Genomic DNA, 21,183 nt, shown 5'->3' on the forward strand with positions numbered 1-21,183 from the left:
GTCGAGCCATCAGAAAGGTTTGGTGATGGTGGTGAAGGAGTAGTTACTGTCATATTCAAATCTATGGGCTGCTCACAATTTAATCGGGCAGGTTGACTTTTATGTTGGCGGTATCTATATTCCATTGCCGTTGCATTGGAGTATACGCACTGTCAACATATAAATCGGCCCATTGTCCTTCTCAAGGTGCAGTTACTGCAGTATTTTTTCTCCAACAGAGCATAGCTACAAGTGTTTGATTTCTTTTCAAATCAACACCATGCAAGCTACAAACTGGCCAGCGGAATCTTTCTCAAGTAGGCAGTGGGAGCACAATGTTTATTTCCAAGACCAAAAGTCTAACTTTACTATTTTTTTGGTATTCACAAAGAGACTTACAAGTAGCATCTTTACGCCTGTGGAGGTTCCACACTCAGGTCAGAGGAAACTCAAGAGAAACAGCAATAGTTATGCCATTGCCCAAATGGGTCAGCAATCCATCATAAGCCAGTGTTAAAAGACTGCCTGTGGGTTTTAACAAGAGCACACTGTAAAATGATGGCAAGTAATAGGCAGTTTACAACACTCCATGTTAGATAGAAAAATTAGAGTCACCTTCCCACCACATCTAAAATTTCCCAACTAAAAAAGCAGTGGGCAGCAGGGTGAATGAGTCAGATGACCAAGATTAGGGGTGAACTGTTCCCATGAGGAGCATGGTTAGTACTGATTTTTGTTAGCTTGAACGCTGGTGCTGATTTAGAGTTTTACTGCCAGGTACAACAGCTGTGGAGTACCCTGTTCCCCAAACTCAAGGTTAATTCACCCAATTTTGAGTTGGTTGGGCTGATGGATTAAAATGTACTCCATCAGAGTAAAACTTCCCGAGATGGGCATTCATGTAGGTTACTTAGGAGGTAAGGAATCCGACCATCTTCCCTATTTAGGGTGGACAGTCAGATGACATATTTTTTACTGTCTCTCGCTGCCGGTATTTCTTGATACTGAGGGACAGTAAAAAAAGGAAAATGACCCAACACTATGGGAGAAAACTCCCATGGTGTTAGGGTCATTACTTTTTCCTTTATTTTTCAATGACAATCTCCTGCTTTGCGAGTGTGTTTAAAAACAAAATATCTTTGGAAAAGTTTGCCAGCCAGCTGTCATGTTTGATGGAGCCATCGGTCAAACTTTTCCTACATTGACAGGAATCACCATGATGCAGTTCTTGCCAATGTAAGTATCCACGAGGCCTCAAGTTTGTCAGGTGGAGTATAGACAGGGTGGTGGATGCAAAGTGCTCTGCCACCCTGTCTAACTTTTCTCCATTTGCCAAACCCTAAATCAGGCCCTCGGCCTACAGTGGCACATTGGCAAAAAATGACAGCTTTGAATGCTACGCTGAGGGATTGCCATTGATTTCTCTATTAACAAGCATTCGTTCTATCACCTTATGGGTGTTCGATTGTCAGTGGCATGCTTAGAAACCTGGGACTGGTGCAGCTTTCCAAACCTACTACTGTAGATGTTTGTGAATCCTAAAAGCATTGTCCTTGGAAGCCACCACATTTTGTGGAATACAATATATTTAACTCATTCACACTAGACCATTCATTCCATATGTGCAGTTTGAATTATTTGCCTTTTAAATTTCTCCAAGTAATATTTCTGAAAGTCAGATGTTTGTATTTCCCAGACAGCGTATGACTTCCTGTCAATATCTCGTTTTTTCCAGTTAAAATCATGTGTTTACTGCCAGTAGAAGTGGATTTCTAAAGTTTTTAGTCAAAACCTTTGTTGTGCGTTTCACTTGTGGCTTTTCTTTAGAATTCTGCAGGCAGGAGAACTGATTTTGAGTGGCTACCTTTTTCAAGTACCTCTTTATGCAATTCTGTAGTCACGTCCTATGTGTACTGTGATGCTCCTCACAGCAGGGTAGTCTCCAGCCTGGAGCACCCACAAAGAGGCACAAAGAAGTGTGAATATCTGCTCTTGACTATCCACAGACACAAGACAGTGATCAGAAAAGAGACAAAAAAATTGAGTTTACCTAAAATGCACTTCTCATTTTGGACAACAGACTGCAGCTCCTTCAGCCCCACCATCAACCAAGTGGCAATGCCACAGGAAGGTCCTAATCAAATGTCAATAGGAGCCTTGTCTCCTTTATCCTCACTTCACTGTCTAGGTCTTAATCCTCCTGCATCCTGGTAAACTTCCACTGTCTAGGAAAATAACATTACCCCAGCGTGTGGAAAGCAAAAGGGCCTGGGACACCGAAAATGGAATTCAGAGGCCATCATCACTCTGCTTTGCTTATATATACAATGCTTATAATATAAAAGCCGTATACACAAACACACAAAACATACACTTAGATTTTATTAGATGACAAAACAGTATTATCTGACTGTGTATTAGTGAGACATTCTCAGGCAGTGTCAAATAGCTCAGTTTTATTGAGTGAAACAAACTTTAATTTACAGAATAGTGAGGAAAGATCTTTAAATGAGAACATTTTTTCTGTGGTAACTCCCCTTGTCCAGTGTACAAACACTGTACCAAAGTTGGTATACTTCAAACTATCTTTGAAAAAGTTGTCCTAGGCTTGGCACACAAAAGGCTAGGGCTCTAATTGTTTAAGTTAGGTGTACACTCAGAATCACATGTTTAAGCCATCTGCCCCATATATAGAGAACTATGTATAATGTTGTTTCTTCTACAGCTTACTTTCTTCAGCAGCTTGCTATCTCAGAAAGCCTTCTCCCACTATACGCCTAAACCCCTGCATGAAAATTTGCACTAGACATATTTTCTTTCTTCAGTGTGACCCTATTCTTACCTTCCATCTTCTGAGGACCTTCTAATTCCGAGTATACCTTCCACTCAGTTTCATTCCTGCCTGTCTCAATCTTTCTTATTGTAATTCTGCAATTGGCTGATACCTAATTTCATAGATTGTGGCCTCTCCTCTTTAAAACCCTGTCCCTGTAAGATAATATTACATAATATCCACCAGCCAATCTATTTTACCTACCATTCACCTGAAACCACATACCCCTCACTAATGATCACACATACCTGGCATTAATTAGGTGGACGTAACTGGCGTAATTCTCTCTAGCGTAATTACAGCAAACGTACTCATAATTATGCATAATTACGTTAGATAGTAATTCAGCATTTAACGCCATTTGCGTATTGCAAAATACAACCTTGTGTTCGACATGGGCCAGAGGCTGCATTTTGTGCTAAGAAATAGCACTAAATACTATAGGACACGAACAGCAATATCTGGCAGCATCTCTCTCTTAATTAGTTGGTCCAGTACTCCTGCAGTAGGATTTTTGCTTCAGATTACTCTTAATTATTCAAGCAGGTGTAATCATGTAATTTCAGTAAATTTGCATCACAAGAGTAATTCATAATTACTGAATTTACTCTGATTACTCCAGTGTACTTAAAAGTTTGTCGAGGTCTGGTATTAATATATCACAAAATAATTGGAGTAAATGCATCCAATTTTGTTTCCTGAGAGCACATGACTAGCCGCAATAACCACCAATAATGACTAGAGTAACCAGATACTTTGGGTTCTGGAGTAGCGTGCTACTCGCTGTGAAGCACTTCAATGCCTAGTCAGAGGTAGTAAGCGCTATATAAATCCATCTACAATTACAAAATGCAGTAAATCTGAATGCGTTCAAGGAGTAATTCAATAGGTGTAGATTTGCTCCTTCTTTGGTAAACCAGTCACTATATTTTTACATCTCTGACCTAACTACCAAGCCAAGCCTGCATTAATTTGGGGGGTGTCGCACCGCAAACACCCCCTCCTGGAGCTACCCCCCTGGGTGTCCTTCATGTTTGCTGTGTTTACTCTTCTCCATTTAAGTCGACAGTTGTGCAACTAATACTGTAGTGTGCAATTGGGTTTGCTCTCCGGCAAGTTCCACAGTAGATCATATATTTCACTTGTTTCTAAAGATGCCAGATTGCTAGAGGTGTGAGCGAAGTGACTAGCAGTGCAGAATCCCCTCATATGCTTGGTACGGATCTCAGTTCACATACCATAAATATATACATTAAATGAATAAACGTATTCAAAATAACTGCTTTCGTACCTTACATATTGGGCGCCAGCCCATGCTCCTTTAAAATGTTCGATTCATTTAGTCACATACTTTTTGCAAACTTTTTTCAGTACAACACTTTGCGGCAGCGTAAAAGAAACCTACATTTTGTACAATCTGATAACATGTTAAATGACAAAGCAGAGATAATTTAAAATAAAGTAAGGAGAGAGACATAAATAAAGAAATAATAGACACGATGTCATGCCTTCCAGCATTTTGGTCGCCCCTGCTGTTTCAAAGAGCATTACACAAAAATAAAAGCATTTTACAAAAGGGTTGAATGCATGAGTTATGTTCGAAAAGCTATTTCTTATATATATATTTATATCACATTATAGCAAAGAATAGTGGTCGAAAAATCGACATACAGAGAAAGAATAATAGCATTCAGATGTGGTATTTTGGTAAAGTGTCAGGTTCCAGTAATAGTTTGCATATTTGATTATATCATGAATAAAATTAGCGTAACATCAGATGCCCTTTAGATTTTCCTAGAAGAACTGAAGGCACAAATAGATCCCATGATCATTATGCAGAAAGCAGATGGGTAATGACCTTTCCATTATTCAGTGAAGGAAAAAAATATATGGAGACAGAGAGGGGTGGGGGGGGAGGAACTGGGGTGGTTTAGGACTGCTGAAGCCAATAACACTAATTGCATGAAAAAGATAAGACCTCATAATCTCCAGAGCATGCTACCTAAAATTTCAAATTCATGGGCTGGAGTAGAAACCATAGAAACATTAAGGGCAAAAATCTGCCTTTTATGATATTTATGTTAAAAAACCCTGTATATTTTGCATCGTTTCATTTTTTCACCATAATGTAAAATCACACTTTTGCCTGTTATTATATGGGTGTTATAACCAGATTCTTGTACTCAGACATTTCAATACGTGCAAGATAATTGCAGCAATGGCAAATATAGGAAAGCTGAAAATATTTACGCAAATTTCATCAGATAATAATAATATAGAAATGCGCTAAATATTGACATGAAAATGGATAATTATTTGAGTTTAGAAAATGTGCCCCATATATATAGTGTGCAAATGCGAAAATGTTTGTTTAATTTCTGCAGAAAGCTTTAATTCCTGTCGTTGTCCACTTGCTAGACCGCCCTGCTCATTTATTCAACACTGTCCCTTTAAGAAAAACAATGCTTTTAATAAAATATTGATTTAACATTAGATTTGAACTCTAGGGACTGACTTGTGTGAAATGTGCTGTGTTCTGAAAAAATGTATTCATTCTTGCCTCACACCATATGACTTCACTGTACATTGTTTTCTTTGCCACATATGCATAATGAACAATTATATTAATGAGAAGAAAATGCTTGCTGAAGCTTACATTTTGTGATCTAACCAGGACGTACCAGAATTTAAATGTTTTATTACATAGAACAGCTCATTGTTATACAGGGTAACCAGACAGCTAACAGAGTAGGCTTGCAAAAGGTTCTCGTGAGAACATTCGTAGATGTAACTTTTTGTAATACGCCATAACCATTTCTAACAGATTTCTTGCTGTCATGGATTTTCACCTTGGGAATTGAGGGCAAAGACGACGAACCATCGAAAGACTTCTTACCATTGAATGACAATGATGAAATGAACCTGTTTTTGCAACATGTTAATCTGTTTTCTATATAGTACCTGTTCCTAGCTAGAGAGCTGAAGACTCTTTTCATTCTTCCCTACCCAGCCATGTCCCTTGGCACTTTGCTGTGCTAGCCGGACTTGCCATAAGCTACTGCTTACGGTGATTTCTTTCTTTCCTTCCATAATCTGAGGAGAATGTATGTTTTATGCTGATCATAGCTACTGCTGTGATTCCTTCCTTCTCTTTTTATTAACACTTACTACTGCAATTGTCAGGAAAACATGACTGAGTCTCCAGAATAACCCTTCATGGGGAGTTTGTTCTTCCTTTTAGCTATTTGAATCCGCTGCGAAGTCTACTTGCTCTTTTCCAGAAAGAACTCTTTATGGGTTCTGTTGGGGTAGAATAGGTTTGGAATAGACATGATATTCTGAATTGAATACGCTGTTATATTTTTCTATGTTTGTAATAACCAATTTTATCTCTTATTTTCTCTGTAATCGATTTGCCACTAATTTGAATAAAAGAACAAAATAATTGACTAATGTACTTAAAGAGATAATAAACTTTTAAAACTTCACCAACTCTCTCTTGATTGACTGAACATCAAATATAACGAAAACGGTGGCAAAGATCCATTCGCTGAGAAAGATACTGAACTTTTTAGGTTCTCTAAGTAAGTTTAAGGTAACATAATTTGTGGAAATTCATGAGATATTTCTGCGCTGGCAAATCTGGTAGCAGAGAATAGGTTTTACACCCTGAATGGAGCTTTAGTACCCAGATGATAATTATAAAATGCCCGACTCCTGGCTCCATTGTCCAGAACCTGAAGATCCAGCTGCAGTTTGAAAGTGTGAGTATTAATAGGGCAAATGTGTTGTGGCTGTGATTGTATTTTCTCTGGTTCAGATAAATGTTGATTAGAATGAGTGGGTGAGGTGAAATAGTTAATGAGTGGTTGAAAAAGGTGTTTGAAGATTCCAGATTCGTTGTAGTCTAAATATTCCAGGATAAAATAACAATTGAAAACTTGTTTGAAGAGATTTGAGGTGTGGTGTATGAGGTATCATCTGCACCGGAAACATAAGTTTATTACATTGTCGTGATTGATTACTATTTATCAGTGTTAGCTGATCGTAATTGTGCAAACAGGGGCAGCTGCATTGATTTGGGTGATTTCACGCTGGTTGAGAATTCACTAACGAATGCTGAAGAGATTCTGGTGTGTATGCAAAACTTTATATCTTTGGTAAGAGCTAACAAAGTTAGAATTGTTAAGAAAATTGCTTGTGTATGTGCGGAGAAAATTGTGAGAGAGGGAGAGCGCTGCGAGGAGTGAGGTTGTGCGTCATAGTGATTCACTCTGGGATTGGTCGGTTGGTGTGCTTTTGCGATGTGATTGAATGGTGACAAAGCAGTGTTGCGCTGGGATTGAAGCATTAAAAGTGAATCATGAATTTGCATTTGTTATAAAAAAAGACTTTAGAAATAATGCCAAAATTTAATTGGGTCAGTAGAAATTTTACTTATACGGAAATAAAATTATAACATTCAATCAATTGTGCTGTTAGAGATTTAAACTGTTATCACGAAAAGTTTTAAAGAGCTTAATGGTTTTGTGGGAGTGGATGCTACTATTCCAGTACTTAAAGGTGAAGAGGTGCCTCCTGAAGGTATGCCTGCATACATTACGACTACTGAACATGGGTTAAATACATGTACTTGGCTTTCCCAATGGAGCAGGGTTGCTGCGAATTAGGGTGCTTTAAGTTTTTTAGGTATGGAATATTTAACACAGATTTCCTGATTATTTGAAGGGAAAATTGCACGAAATGAAACCACCACCTAAACCCCTTCAGTATGAATAATTTAATGCAAGGGAGAGAGTCAACAGGGAAAAGGAGAAGGAAAAATACCAGAGGAGGACTAGTAGGGTAGCAAGGAATTACACAAATGCTCAATGGGGTGAACAGGGTCGATGGAAGAAAGCTATCATAGAAGGGACTAGATTACATCCAGTCCTTACTTCACAGACTGCTAAGAGGGGACAGGCCAAAGACTCCAGAACGAAGGAAGATGGTGAGTCAGATATTGTTTCAGGGGATGAAATACTGGAACAGATGTTAAATTCGAGACCACCACCACACATGATCTCAGCAGAATCGAGTGGCTTGACTGCTGGTATTCATTTTATAGTGCCAACCACTCCAGTACAGGCAACTGCATCCCAAATTGAACAACCTTTGCAGATATTGCAGATTGCCCCACCAGTAGTAGCGCGACCACCAGCTGTTGCTCAAATGGTAACTTCTACAGCTATAGTACCCAATGTAGCCCCGGTACCTGTTATTAGTATTCATCCATAACTCAGTTAATAGCCAGTGCTCCTCAGCATGTAGAAACTAGACCTGAAACACAAATGATTACCAGAGCATTACCCACTTCAGGGTTTGTTCCAACTTCTCAGAACTTATGGATAGTTGCCTTGAAGCCACATTTTATGGTGCAAGCCCTTATAGATGGGTAGGAATAGTACTCACAACTCCAATATCATTGGAAGAAATGTCTGCGACTGAGGAAGGATATATACCAGGTTGGTTTGTGAAAACATCAAGATCCGGTAAAGCAGAGGATGTGGGTACACCTGAGAAATCAGAAATGGAAAAAGAAAAGCTACTAAATATCACACAAATGAAAATTGAATTGGAAGAAATATTGAGGGAGTGCGTAGAGTTCGAACACTTAGCACTGTATCACAGGAAATAATTAATTTACCTGTGGAAGGAAGTTATGAGGAGAGCTGCTTTGACTAATGACAAATTACCTGAACTTGCTCAGAAATATGAGAAAGACCTTACAAAAAATGTACATCTACTCAGAAACTATAGGGTTCAATTAGATGACACCACATTTGAGAATATGAGGGTTAAAGGACTGTGATTGCACATTGTAGAACTGGTTAAGTGCATTCGCAGATGGGGTGAGTTTGAAAAAGTGGAAGTCAAATAGGTCAAGAAACATAAAAAGAAAAAGGGGAAATCAGCTATTGCAGGAAACCAAGATGAAGGTAGTGAAGGAGAAGCCTATCCACTTAGAGAAATATCAGAAGGTACAAAGATCCATGTTCCTTGGAGTCATGGTGATTTGGCTGCATTTGTAAAAAAAATCCAAAATTGAGGAACAAGCCAGTGCAGTGGTTAGCACAAGTGGAAAGGTTCATAACAATTTCAAAGGTACTGTGGGCGGATTTGAATACTTTTTTTGACATTGTAGTGCCTAATGATTTATGGGCTGAATTTAAAACTGCAGTACGGTGGCCTAGAGAGGAACCAGCAAATCTGGGACACATGCGCTATCGCCCATAGTGATGGAGGAGTATGAAGCTATTATTACCATTTTGAAAGGCAGAGTGCCTCTGAAATATCTGGATTGGCTCAAACTACCCAAGAGCTAAAGGAGACTATACATGAATATTATGAAAGATTGTTGCAGGTGTTTCAGCAGCATAGTGGTCATGAGCATCCTGAGGAAAAGGATATGGGGATTTTAGTGTCCCAGTTTGTATTAGGACTGAAGCCAGAAATCAGTTTGCACATCAATCAAAGCATGATATGCTGGCAAAATAAATACCTCAACAAAATCCTGAGATATGCTAAATATTGTAGCAATGATTTGGACATGAAGCAGTAAAAGGTAAAAGTTCATATTGGTCGAGACAACTCTGACACAGAAGGGTTTTCAGAATGCTTCCTTTGTGGGGAATCAAGGAATGCAGGGTGTTGTGATGCAGCAAAAGTGTTTTTAGGGAAGTCAAGAAGGAATGCCCATGTCACAGGAAAGAGGTAGAGGTGTTCCTGTGGTTATAGGATCCGGATCAGACATTGCTGCCATGAGAAAGGTTACTGATTGTCAAATCTGTCATAAAATCAGGCATTGGAAGAGGGAATATCGATATCATCCTGATAATTCTTGAGGAAATATACAGATGACACAAGGTATGCAAATACAAAATGTGTCCAGCCAAGGAATGCAAATGCCAGCACTGGGACAGGTCCAAATGATACCGATTGCCCCTACCCAGATGGGGAATCCTAAATTTAATTTGAAGCAGATGCCAAAAATGAATACTAATCGGTGTCAAATTGCCATGCCACAATTCCACCAGAACTAAAGCCAGCCGATCTTTTAACAATTCCCATTATTTGAGACTGATGTTTCTGGTTCAGAGAATTCACAATGGAGGTGCCTGAGAGAGGAAGAAGTTTGCGTACCTAAACCTGTCTTATATACATAAACCTGAGTGGCCCATATGTAGATGCTGAGGTTTACGGCCACCACATATAATTTCTTATTGATACTGGTGCTACCAGGTCCACTGTCAGGACAGTTGAAGTCCCAGATTTACCTCTCTTGGGGAAAACAATCCAGGTTGTAGAAGTGACAAATAAACAAATTCAAAATCTAGTTTCCGAAAGGTTACCAGTAAAAATTGGATCCTTTGAAGAAAAGCACCAATTCGTCGTTTCTGATTCAAGCCCCATAAACTTGTTTGGGAGAGATTTTTTGTGCCAGTTAAAATGCCCAATTTACTATAAACTGGATGGTGTAGCATTCCAAACCTATGATAAGGATATGGATTTCAAATTATTCAGACAACAAGCTGAGACAGGGTTATTTTCTTTGTTAATTATTGACCAATTAACTGAAGATCTGAGAGAGTCAGTGAATCCCGAAGTTTGGGATTTTACAGCGGAAGACATCAACTAATTAGAGGTGTAGAACCAGTCTGAATTACAGTGATACAAAATGATGTTTTCCTTAGAACACCACTGTACCATTTGAACCTAGGAACGATTGCAGGTATGTAGCCAGTGACAGATGACATGTTACAAAAAGGAATCCTGAGAGAACTGATTGGAAGTCCATGTAACTCTCCAATTATGGGTTTACAGAAACCCAATTGAAAATACAGAATAGTTTAGGATTTACTGAAAATAAACAAAATTGAGTACCTTGTTGTCCTGTGGTACCGAATGCAGCCACCATTTTGTTTCAAATCCCATGTACTGCGGAATGGTTCACCGTGATTGATCTGTGTCAGGTTTTCTTCTCAGTGCCATTGCATAAAGAGAGACAATTTTTATTCTCTTTTGTCTTGCAGCAGAGAACATTAACATGGTGTTGTGTCCCACAAGGGCATACAGAGAGTCCATCTATCTTTAACCAGATTTTAAAAAGGAATCTAGAGACCCTGGTAAAGCCGTATAGATCTACTTTGATTCAATATATAGATGATTTGCTTGTGGCCTCAGACACCCAGAATGCATGTAAAAATGACACCATTGCACTCTTGAATCACGTGGCAGAGAATGGACACAAAGTGACTTCAGGGAAATTGTGTTACTTTCAAAAATTAGTTCAATATATGGGGCATAGTATTGTGAAAAGAGCTAGAAAGGAGTCACCAGAAAGAGTGGAAGCAATCTTACAAAAGAATCGACCGTGAACTCAGAAAAAAGTCAGGAGGTTTTGGAAATGTGGGTACCAAACATTTCCTTGGTGGCAAAGCTTTTACGGAGACTAACACACGGAGGGGCCGATTCCGATAGCTGGTCGGGCAGCTGTCCGTAGCCTTACCATGCGACCGACACATACCCGGAGCCGGTCCGTCCTGTAGAGTAAGTACGATGCGCATAACTGCCAAAAACACGACCGACACGCAGGCTGTGAATCAAGCTCCATTCTCCGTCTGAGCCGTAACTCCTAACGATGAACCGAGTCGCCCGGAAGCAGTATCCACAGGAGTTTCCGGCATGACAAGTACGATGCGTACTTCCTACGCGCCGGACGGGTCGTCACGTACGGCACGTCACAGCATCCGGAAAACAAGCATATCAGCTACGATTCGCACCACAAATCAATACACGGCTATGAGATGGAGCAGCTTGCAGCGGGTACGAGACGGAGTAACAAGCAGTGTATACGACATGAACACATCATGAATCCCATCGTGCAGGTCATACCAGTACTCTACATCTATGACCAGATCAGGAACTGACGCCGATGGCGCAGGCGGTAAGTCAGACACCTACCACATAAACAAACAACACGTACCCGCAAAATGGCACATACACACAGGGGATCCACATCCTGGCCACTAACAGCAGCCCACCATAGGGGTTGCATGTCCAGCACCACTAACACCCCCACCCAAAGGGCTGATGTTGCCCATCACCCCTGCCACCCCCACACATAGGGCTGATGTTGCCCATCACTCCTGACACCCCCACCCATAGGGACTATGTTGCCCATCACCCCTGCCACCCCCACTCATAGGGGACCTGTTGCCCAGCACTCCTGCCACCCCACCCATAGGGGACCTGTTGCCCATCACTGCTGCCACCCCCACTCATAGGGCTTATGTTGCCCATCACCCCTGCCACCCCCACTCACAGGGGACCTGTTGCCCATTACCCCTGCCACCCCCACCCATATGGCTGATGTTGCCCATCACCCCTGCCACCCCCACACATAGGGCTAATGTTGCCCATCACCCCTGCCACCCTCACACATAGGGCTGATGTTGCCCATCACCCCTGCCACCCCCACACATGGGCTGATGTTGCCCATCACTCCTGACACCCCCACCCATAGGGTTGATGTTGCCCATCACCCCTGCCACCCCCACACATAGGGCCGATGTTGCCCATCACTTCTGACACCCCCACCCATAGGGACTATGTTGCCCATAACCCCTGCCACCCCCACTCACAGGGGACCTGTTGCCCATCACCCCTGCCACCCCCACTCACAGAGGACCTGTTGCCCATCACCTCTGCCACCCCCACCCATAGGGTTGATGTTGCCCATCACCCCTGCCACCCCCACCCATAGGGCTGATGTTGCCCATCACCCCTGCCACCCCCACACATAGGATGGGTGATGCGCAACACATCCAGCATACTCCAACATCAGGTATGTCCGCAAAATACATCCCTCCACTAATATCATGTCAAGTTAACAGTGTGTAGTCTGTGACAAATGCCCACAACAGTGATTATGCCTATGAGCATACAATGTAAGTAACAGCACATGTGTGACCAACACATGAGCGTGACATAGACAAGGCAAGTATCACCATAGCACTGTGGCAATGTAAAAAGAACACCCCCTCACTGTGTAGAACAGAAGTTAAGTGGGGGCTTCCAAAATGCAGCAGATGTTGAGCATTGTGGTGATGGGGACTAAACCCCCCTCATCACAGTGACCAAAAGGTAAGTGTCATCATGGTCAAAGCTGCAAATAACAAACAGCATGTATGATCCCTGCTCCCAACACATCAAACACTTCTGGGGAAAACGATTGGTTGTGTCCCATACACACAGAGATGTGGTGAGGCTAACAGTGCTGTGAAAACATAACACACTCTTGGCCATGTGCAGACAAGCACCACACATGGCGGCTGACAATGCATACAGCGTACAATGACACAACAGCAGAAGTGACCATCACCAAGCAGGCACACATCTCAAAAATAGACACACCAATCAAAACAACATGTGTAGACTGTAGGTGTCAGATCCTAAACTCACATTCCATGCCAGCAATGGCACCTAGCAACCAGGATGAATGTGCACAATGATGTGAGATGACTCACAGGGACAGCATGCAAAATCACAGAAACAGCATCCAGACAAAGGCCCACAACAGCAATACCAATGCACTGGTGCAGATGCACAAACACAAACAGGCAAACTCACACTGCACATCTGACACAGCGTGTGTGTGTGTGTGTCACAGTATCCCCAGGCAACTACACAACACATGAGGGGGGCTGAACCACAGTGACACAGATGTGGACACAGTGCCATACAATCATTGGGACACGCTCAGTGGGCAATCAGGCATTGGGAGATGAGAGGGAGCACAACAGACACATGTGACACAAGCTGGAATGAACACCAATTAACACAGCAAGAGACTGACACACAACACCACTACCCCCAGGCAACAGACATTGGGGTGACACAAGCATGCATGACACCTCCACTGTGATGTCAAAGGCAGATGTTGTACAAACTGGGAAACCCAGACGTGTGTCCTGTGCCACAAACGTACATCACACATACACGAACACAAATCACTCAGCATGGTCCCTCATCCATGGACAAACGGGAGCTAGGGGACCACCCATGCAAACATTCACATCAGTCCACCCTCAACACCACACACCCTGAACTGCAACAATGTGTATCTGTGAAGCTCACATGGACAGGTGACATTGCACATGCACCCATGACAAACACAGGAATGTTGGGAGGAACTAAGGTGCACAGACACATCACACAAGGACAGTTCACAACCCTGGGGAATGACAGACATACTGCCATGGCCATGACCTCAAAGCTCACGTGACCTTCAGAATCCCTGCCACAGTCCCAGGACAATGCAGATGCCAAGGAGAACCACAAAGCACACATGCTGACACCTGCCCGCCTCGCAGCCATTCACCCGACAAGGGGGAGCAGTCACACACACCTACAAATGTCTCAATCACTGAAAACTACCACCTAGGGACAACTACATGATTTAGCAAATAAACAGGTGCCTTGAGGAACCGTGACAGTGTCTCATCTGTATCTGACAACATCATCACCACTCAGAACTGACAAATCCCAATGATGATACACCAATTAACAGTAGTGTGTCATGCACCCACACATCTGGTAGCCCATTGGAAAAGTTGTGGGATGAACACTGTACCACTCAGCAAGCATCAACAACAGGAACATATCAAGGGAACACTGTCTGTGTATGAACAATGATGTGGACACACACACATGCTCATACAACACACACCATGGGCCCAGGCCATGTCACTGGACAACACACTTATTTGAGGGGACCCAACTCCTCTGGGAGCCCAGCTGTGCCAAACATATTCACCGCAAGTCCCACTCATGTCTGCAGAACACTTGGTCAGTCAGCCATCAGTTACCACACAATGAATGCTCTGGTCACAACAGCCGGGTATGTGAGTCTCCCCTAAGTCATCTGCACACACCCAAAACATATGTCTCGCAAGTTGCACAGAGGACCCAGTTGCTCCTATTACAATGATGGCCACACCTGTAGGTCCAGTGTTGATGAGCACACAGTATATGGAAGTGACAAATTGGACAATGGGAAGCACATCATATGTGCAGGGGTGCAAGCCACAGATGTGACCATGCAAATGAAATGCTCACAGAGAGATGTCCACAAATAGTTGACCCTGACACAACCAGGTAGCTGCAAAGGATGACATGGACACCCACAGGGATTACCTCACAGCAACACATCAAAATTAAACATTGTAAATAAAGCATCACAGGTGCAAGGGCATGTTAAACATTATCAACATAATGTACAGCGAAATCTAGTTCCCAGGGAGAAAGAACAAAGCTTTATTCAGCACTTTAAAAGTTAAACGTCTGTGCAAACAAAAGGCCAATGGCCATTCCATGTCCAAATGCCAAGGAGTGAAGTAGAGTGACAACTGTCAGGCCTTGCTTGCCTACACTGCTAAGGACCGGGGTCATCCCCTCGGAGGGGCATACATGGGGGCAGGCCAGGCACCGCAGGGACAGGATCAGGGCACAGCAGAAGGTAGGGGAAGCAGGCGAGACACTTGCAACTGCAGTGGAGCTGACTGAAGTGGTGGGTGCTGTCACAACTGCGGGGCACAAGTCAGATGGTGGGGGTGCCGGCACAACTCCAGTGGGCAGGTCAGATGGAGTGGATTGGCTCACCACTGCAGTGCCCAAGTCAGACAGGGTGGTCGTGGACTCCAAAGCAGTGCCTACATTCTTGGGAGCGGAATGGGGGACAGGTGAGGTCAGCAGGGCAGGGGGGGACACGGTCCCCACATCAGTGGCACTAACTGTCTGACCAGGTGTGGAGGAGCAAGTACTAGGGGGGGATGGCCTTAGCATTTTGGGTATGGTGTATCTGTGGGTGGGGGAACCTGGGGCAGGGAGTGGCGGGGGAACCTTTGGAGTGGTGGCCTGGGGGATGGAGGATGGAGACTTTGCCTTGGAGCTGTGTGGTGGCAGGGGGGTCTTGCTCTTCTGGTGCCGGGGGGACTTGCGGGTGGGGGTCTCTGTCTGACTGCGCCTGGAGGAGGGTGTCCGGGTGTGAGGGGCACTCCCTTCTGTGTGTGGGGACTTTCTCTTCCCCTTGTAATCAGGATCTGCAGGGTCGGTGGGGAAGAGACCAAGTTCACAGAGGAAGAGCTTCTGGGGGGATGGGGTTGCAGGTGAGGCAAGGGAAGGGGGCTGGGAGGGAGAGGTCTCGGAGGACTGCGGAGTGGTTGTGGATGACTGTGTGTGTGTCTGCAAACCAGCCCCTGTGAGTGTGGAATCAGTCCCCTGCACTTGCTTGTGTGCACGTCTAGACCTTGGTTTGGGGGTTTCTGTGCTTGGGACAGGTAGGGTGCTAGGAATCGTGGGTGGTGCAGGGGTAGGAGGGGTGTGGGACTGTTGGAGGAGGGACACTGCTGCCATCAGGGAGGAGGCCACGGACTGGTTGGTCCTCTGTAGGGCAGACATGCCCGAGGAAATGCCCTCCATGAATTACATCAGTTGTGTCAACAGACCTGTGTGTGCATGGAGGACCTTCAGCATTGACGTCTGCCCTACATAGATCTGTTGAAGTAAGTCCACAGACTCCTCACTCAGGGCAGCAGGGGACACAGGGGCAGGGGGTGCGGTGCCTGGCACAAAGGAGACATGCTCACGAACACGGGAGCCCACAGGGACCTCTGGGATGGGAGCCGATGGGAGGGGGGTGGTGGTGGTGGTGGCGGAGGCAGTGGTGGGGCGGGGAGAGCCTCACTAGCTGGGGTTTGGTGGCTGCTAACACCCGCCTCCACAAGGGAGTCATCCTCAGAGCTGCTGTGGCCCTCCTTCCTCTCCTTCTGTCCCTGTAAGGTTCTATGGCTCTATGGCTCCTCCTGGTCCGTGGAGCTGTCCCCGCCTGTGGCCGTGGATGGATCTGGATAGGAATAGGAAGTAAGAAAACAACATCAGTCACCTGCACCGACTGCACACACCACAGTGAGTACATCACATCACAGGGCAAGCCCTGGCATCATCAGCTGAACACAGCTCAAAGTGCCAACACTGTTTAGGATAAGACAATTGTCATTCTCAACATCAACCAATGGCACACATATCTCTCCTTGACTTTCACACATATGTCCGTTGCATGTTGGATGCCAACACCCCAATGTGCCAACATGCACCACCCACACATTAGTTGTACATGCAAGTGAACTTGTAGGAGTATGTCACTATACACACAGCACATCTCTTACTACTGACTCAGTACAGGTGTCCGGATGAAGGGATGGGCAGAGACTCATTTCACATGCTTGGGATGCATGCCAGCAACACACACTATGATGTACTCATGTCCTGATGGGCAATGCCACAATGGGGTGCATGGTGCACACAGGCTCACTCATAGCAAGTTAAATGCAATGGCACTGGGATGCCCTGAAAGTCAGTCAACACTATCTCCTGTCACAGGGGCAGGGCATCCAGACAACAACAATATGCACTGACTCACAATCCTAGCTCAGGGGTAAAGCTAACTTTGCAGATGCCCGGCGTACTTGCCCATCCCAGGCAAACAACAGATCCAGGACCCAGAAGACCCCACATCATGCAAATCATAGATATGAGTCTCAGCAAACACAAATCCCTGTACATTAACACATCACAGTCTGCCATGCATGTAACCCAGCTGCATGAAGGACACAGTTGCATACACCATTGTGCGCTGTCAGATGATCACACACCAATATGCCACACAGGTCTTGTCTCTCACAGTCACATCGCAGATATCATGCTGACCCTCTGAATCATGGACACCCCAGTTGTACGTACCAACAAGCCACACCCTAATGACACAGAGGCAGACACCTGAGGGCACATGTCACTAAGCACAACCTGCAATTTCATACACAGGAGTGGGATTACAGAGTGTTTCTAAATGCCCTTGAGGGGGCATGACTGGCCAGGACTGCGTGAAACAGTGTTTGGCCATGGACAGTAGTCAGGTGGCTAAGCAAGTGTGACATACTTGATGTACATACTGCTGAGGCCCAAAAATTGGAGTCCCCTGCTGCATGGGTTTGTTTGGAATACCCCAGCCACATGTTGTGAGTCAGAACAACAATTTGTACACATCTCAAGGGCACACACAGATCACATGTCAGATCTCAGGCATTGTGTAAACAATTGACCCACCCATGAAACACACAACAGATTCACGGGAACTGATGCTGACCGGTACCTGAAGCATAGCTGACTGCAGGGACACAGTGCCCTAGTGACACAAGCAACAGACTGGGGGGGGGGCACACCTGTGGAACAGATGAGGAGGGTGCATCACACAATTGAGGGACCTGAGTTTTGTACTACAAGACCTACGTAATGTGGAAATGTGACCAGGACAAAAGACTGCTATTTGCATGTCAGACATAGTACACAGATAAGACATGGACTCACCCCCTTCCTGCTGCTGTCTGGCCTTCAGCTGCCTATCCAGGTCTGGGAAGACCACTGCCAGGATAAGGAGCATGTGGGGAGTCAGGGTCTGGTGTCCACCCCTCCTGCGTGGAGGTGATAGCTTCAGCTGGACTCTAGCTATCCTCCTTATCCAGCCCCAAAGGTCCTGCCACCTCTTCTGGCAGTTGCGGATCCGGCACTTGTAGACCCCCACAGAACGAACAGCCCGGCCGATGGTCAGCCAGATCTCCTGCTTCTGGTGGGCATCAACATGTGAGGAGGACAAAGGGAAAAGTACATTAACACACATGCCCCAGATTTGTGCAGCACACATTTGGATATACATGTCATCATCACAAAGGGAAATAAATTACACAGGTAGTGCAACAATGGGGAAGGAAAAATCACCTGCATGTCTGACATGTTAACAATGCCTGGATAGTTTAAGCTTGCAATAATGCACTTTAGCAGCAGGACAACTATTCATTACATGTACCTACACATTTTGGGGGATGAAAGTAGTCAGTGAGAATGCTTGCCACTGGTGTACACACTGCTAGTACTGCTAGTCAGACAACATGCATAATTAGGAAGTCAGTGGACTGCACACTCACCTGCTCCCCTGGTTTCCCATAGAGCTTTCTGTACTCTGGAAGGAGCCTGTCCAGCAGGGCCTGGTTCTCCTCCTCAGTGAAGGCTGGGGCCCTCTCCAGAGTACGTGCCATAGCAGGAGCCAGAGGATGCAGAGACAGCAGCAGTGGTAGCAGGGATGTGGTCCAGTAGCATGCAGTGCAGGCAAGTGAGCTCCCTGGGGGCCAGCCAGCCGTATATCTGTGTTGCAGAGGCAGACTCTGTGTCCCAAGTGATAGGTCCAACACAGTTGCATTCTATGAATCTGGCCAATCCATTTAAAAGTACGACTCATACACACCTTCCGCATCGTTCAAATCTTCACCTTCATGGAACACTTGAAATTGCAACATTGTTGTAGGCATCCAACTGAATTTCCAGTGCACAACTCGTACAAGTTTTGAATCCGCATCCGTCTCCATGACAGTCCTGAGCCAATGGGTGCGCCCGGCTCATTCAACTGACTGTACAATGCGTATTTTGAATATACACATGCACCTGTCTCCATACGATTCAATGGCCAGGGCGTACGCCTGTCTTGGACCATGCCTGTCCGACACGTATGCATGATAGTCACCTGCGTCGGACCTCATTGCATTCAATGACAAAGCATACGCACGGCTCAGACATGACCCGTGCAATGCGTACACATTGTCACCCGTGTCGGACCTCATTGCATTCAATGACAAAGCGTACGCACGGCTCGGACATGACCCGTGCAATGCGTACGCATTGTCACCCGCGTCAGACCTCATTGCATTCAATGACAAAGCGTACGCTCGGCTTGGACATGACCCGTGCAATGCGTACGCAGTGTCACCCGCGTCGGACCTCATTAGTGTGACTATTATACGGATGCAACACACATATACTGGCCAGGGACACCGGTGCACACCTACCACACTACAGCATTGGCCACACAGTGTAAGGCTGCATTCCCTGGGTGTTTGGGGGGGCCACATCTGGTTTTTTGGCTGGCACTTTGTGCAGCCACTCCCAGGCTGTTGCACGTGTACATGGGGGCAGACTACTTTGTGTGTTGTGCACATTACCACTGTGATGTGCAATTGGACAGTAATGGGCATGAGTCACAGCCACAGGTTGGATATGTTTAGGACAGGTCACATACACCCTGAGTCCTGGGGGTGATGGCATGTACATCACAGTGAGACCTGTAGCCACAATACTGATGTGCACACACAGTCTGTGTGCATGTTGTGTCTCAGATGTGTCTGATCAATTGTTCCCAATGGGTCTCCACATCCATGTGGTATATGCATCAACCTTGATGGGGTTTGTGTCTAAGAGACGTATATGTAAGGCCGGCAGGAACAACAGTGGCTACTACCTGTGGGACTTGCCTTGTGGTGTGTACGTGCTACGCCATGTCCATTGCTGTGTTGATGTGGCAATACAGGGAGCCTGGGTTTCTGCATGGCAAAGATCTTTGATGCCTGGGAGACATGAGGCCTCAATTGTCACTGTGGTGTGTTTTTGGAACGTTGCAGCAGCACATAGGTTGGGTGACACAGCCAGATGATTGGCCATTGCACTACATGGGACTCATATGAACATGTGGAATTGAGATGTGAGGCGGTGGTCTTGTAGGTGACATATGTGTCCATGACCAACAGCACACACCTCAGTACATTGTGTAATGTCATGAACTAGCATGTGATAGTGATCGTGGTTATGGTCACATGGGTGGATGAACTGACAATCTTCCTTTGTGCATCTTTGTACTGCAGGGCACCAGCTGTCCATCGTCCGTTCCCAGACCTTGCAACCATGCAGGAATGCGACTGCATCAGATGGTACCGCTTCACCAGGCCACTGATTGCGGAGTTGGCGGAGCAGTTGGCGCCACATCTGCTACCTGGCCAGACATACCCTACAGCACTGACCCCAGAGGTGAAGGTGATGGCAGCCCTGCACTTCTTTGATACTGGTACCTTCCAGTACACTGTGGCTACTGCTGGTGGGATGTCGCAAACGATGTTTAGTCGGGTGCTACGCGATGTCTTGGAGGGGATGTTGCAATTCCTCGACCTGTATATCAAGTTCCTGAGCCCAGCTGAACTCCCTGAAATAAAGGATGCCTTTTATACACTGGGGAGGATGCCGAACGTTATCAGATCTATTGATGGGACACATATTGCCCTGATACCACCACAGGCACATGAGCAGGCATGAGCAGGCATACCGGAACAGGAAGCACTACCATTCGATCATTCGATCAATGCTCTGGTGGTCTGTCTTGCTGACATGTCGATCAC

Source organism: Triturus cristatus, chromosome 2_2, assembly GCF_964204655.1.
Source record: "Triturus cristatus chromosome 2_2, aTriCri1.1, whole genome shotgun sequence".
In the NCBI taxonomy this organism is placed as follows: domain Eukaryota; kingdom Metazoa; phylum Chordata; class Amphibia; order Caudata; family Salamandridae; genus Triturus; species Triturus cristatus.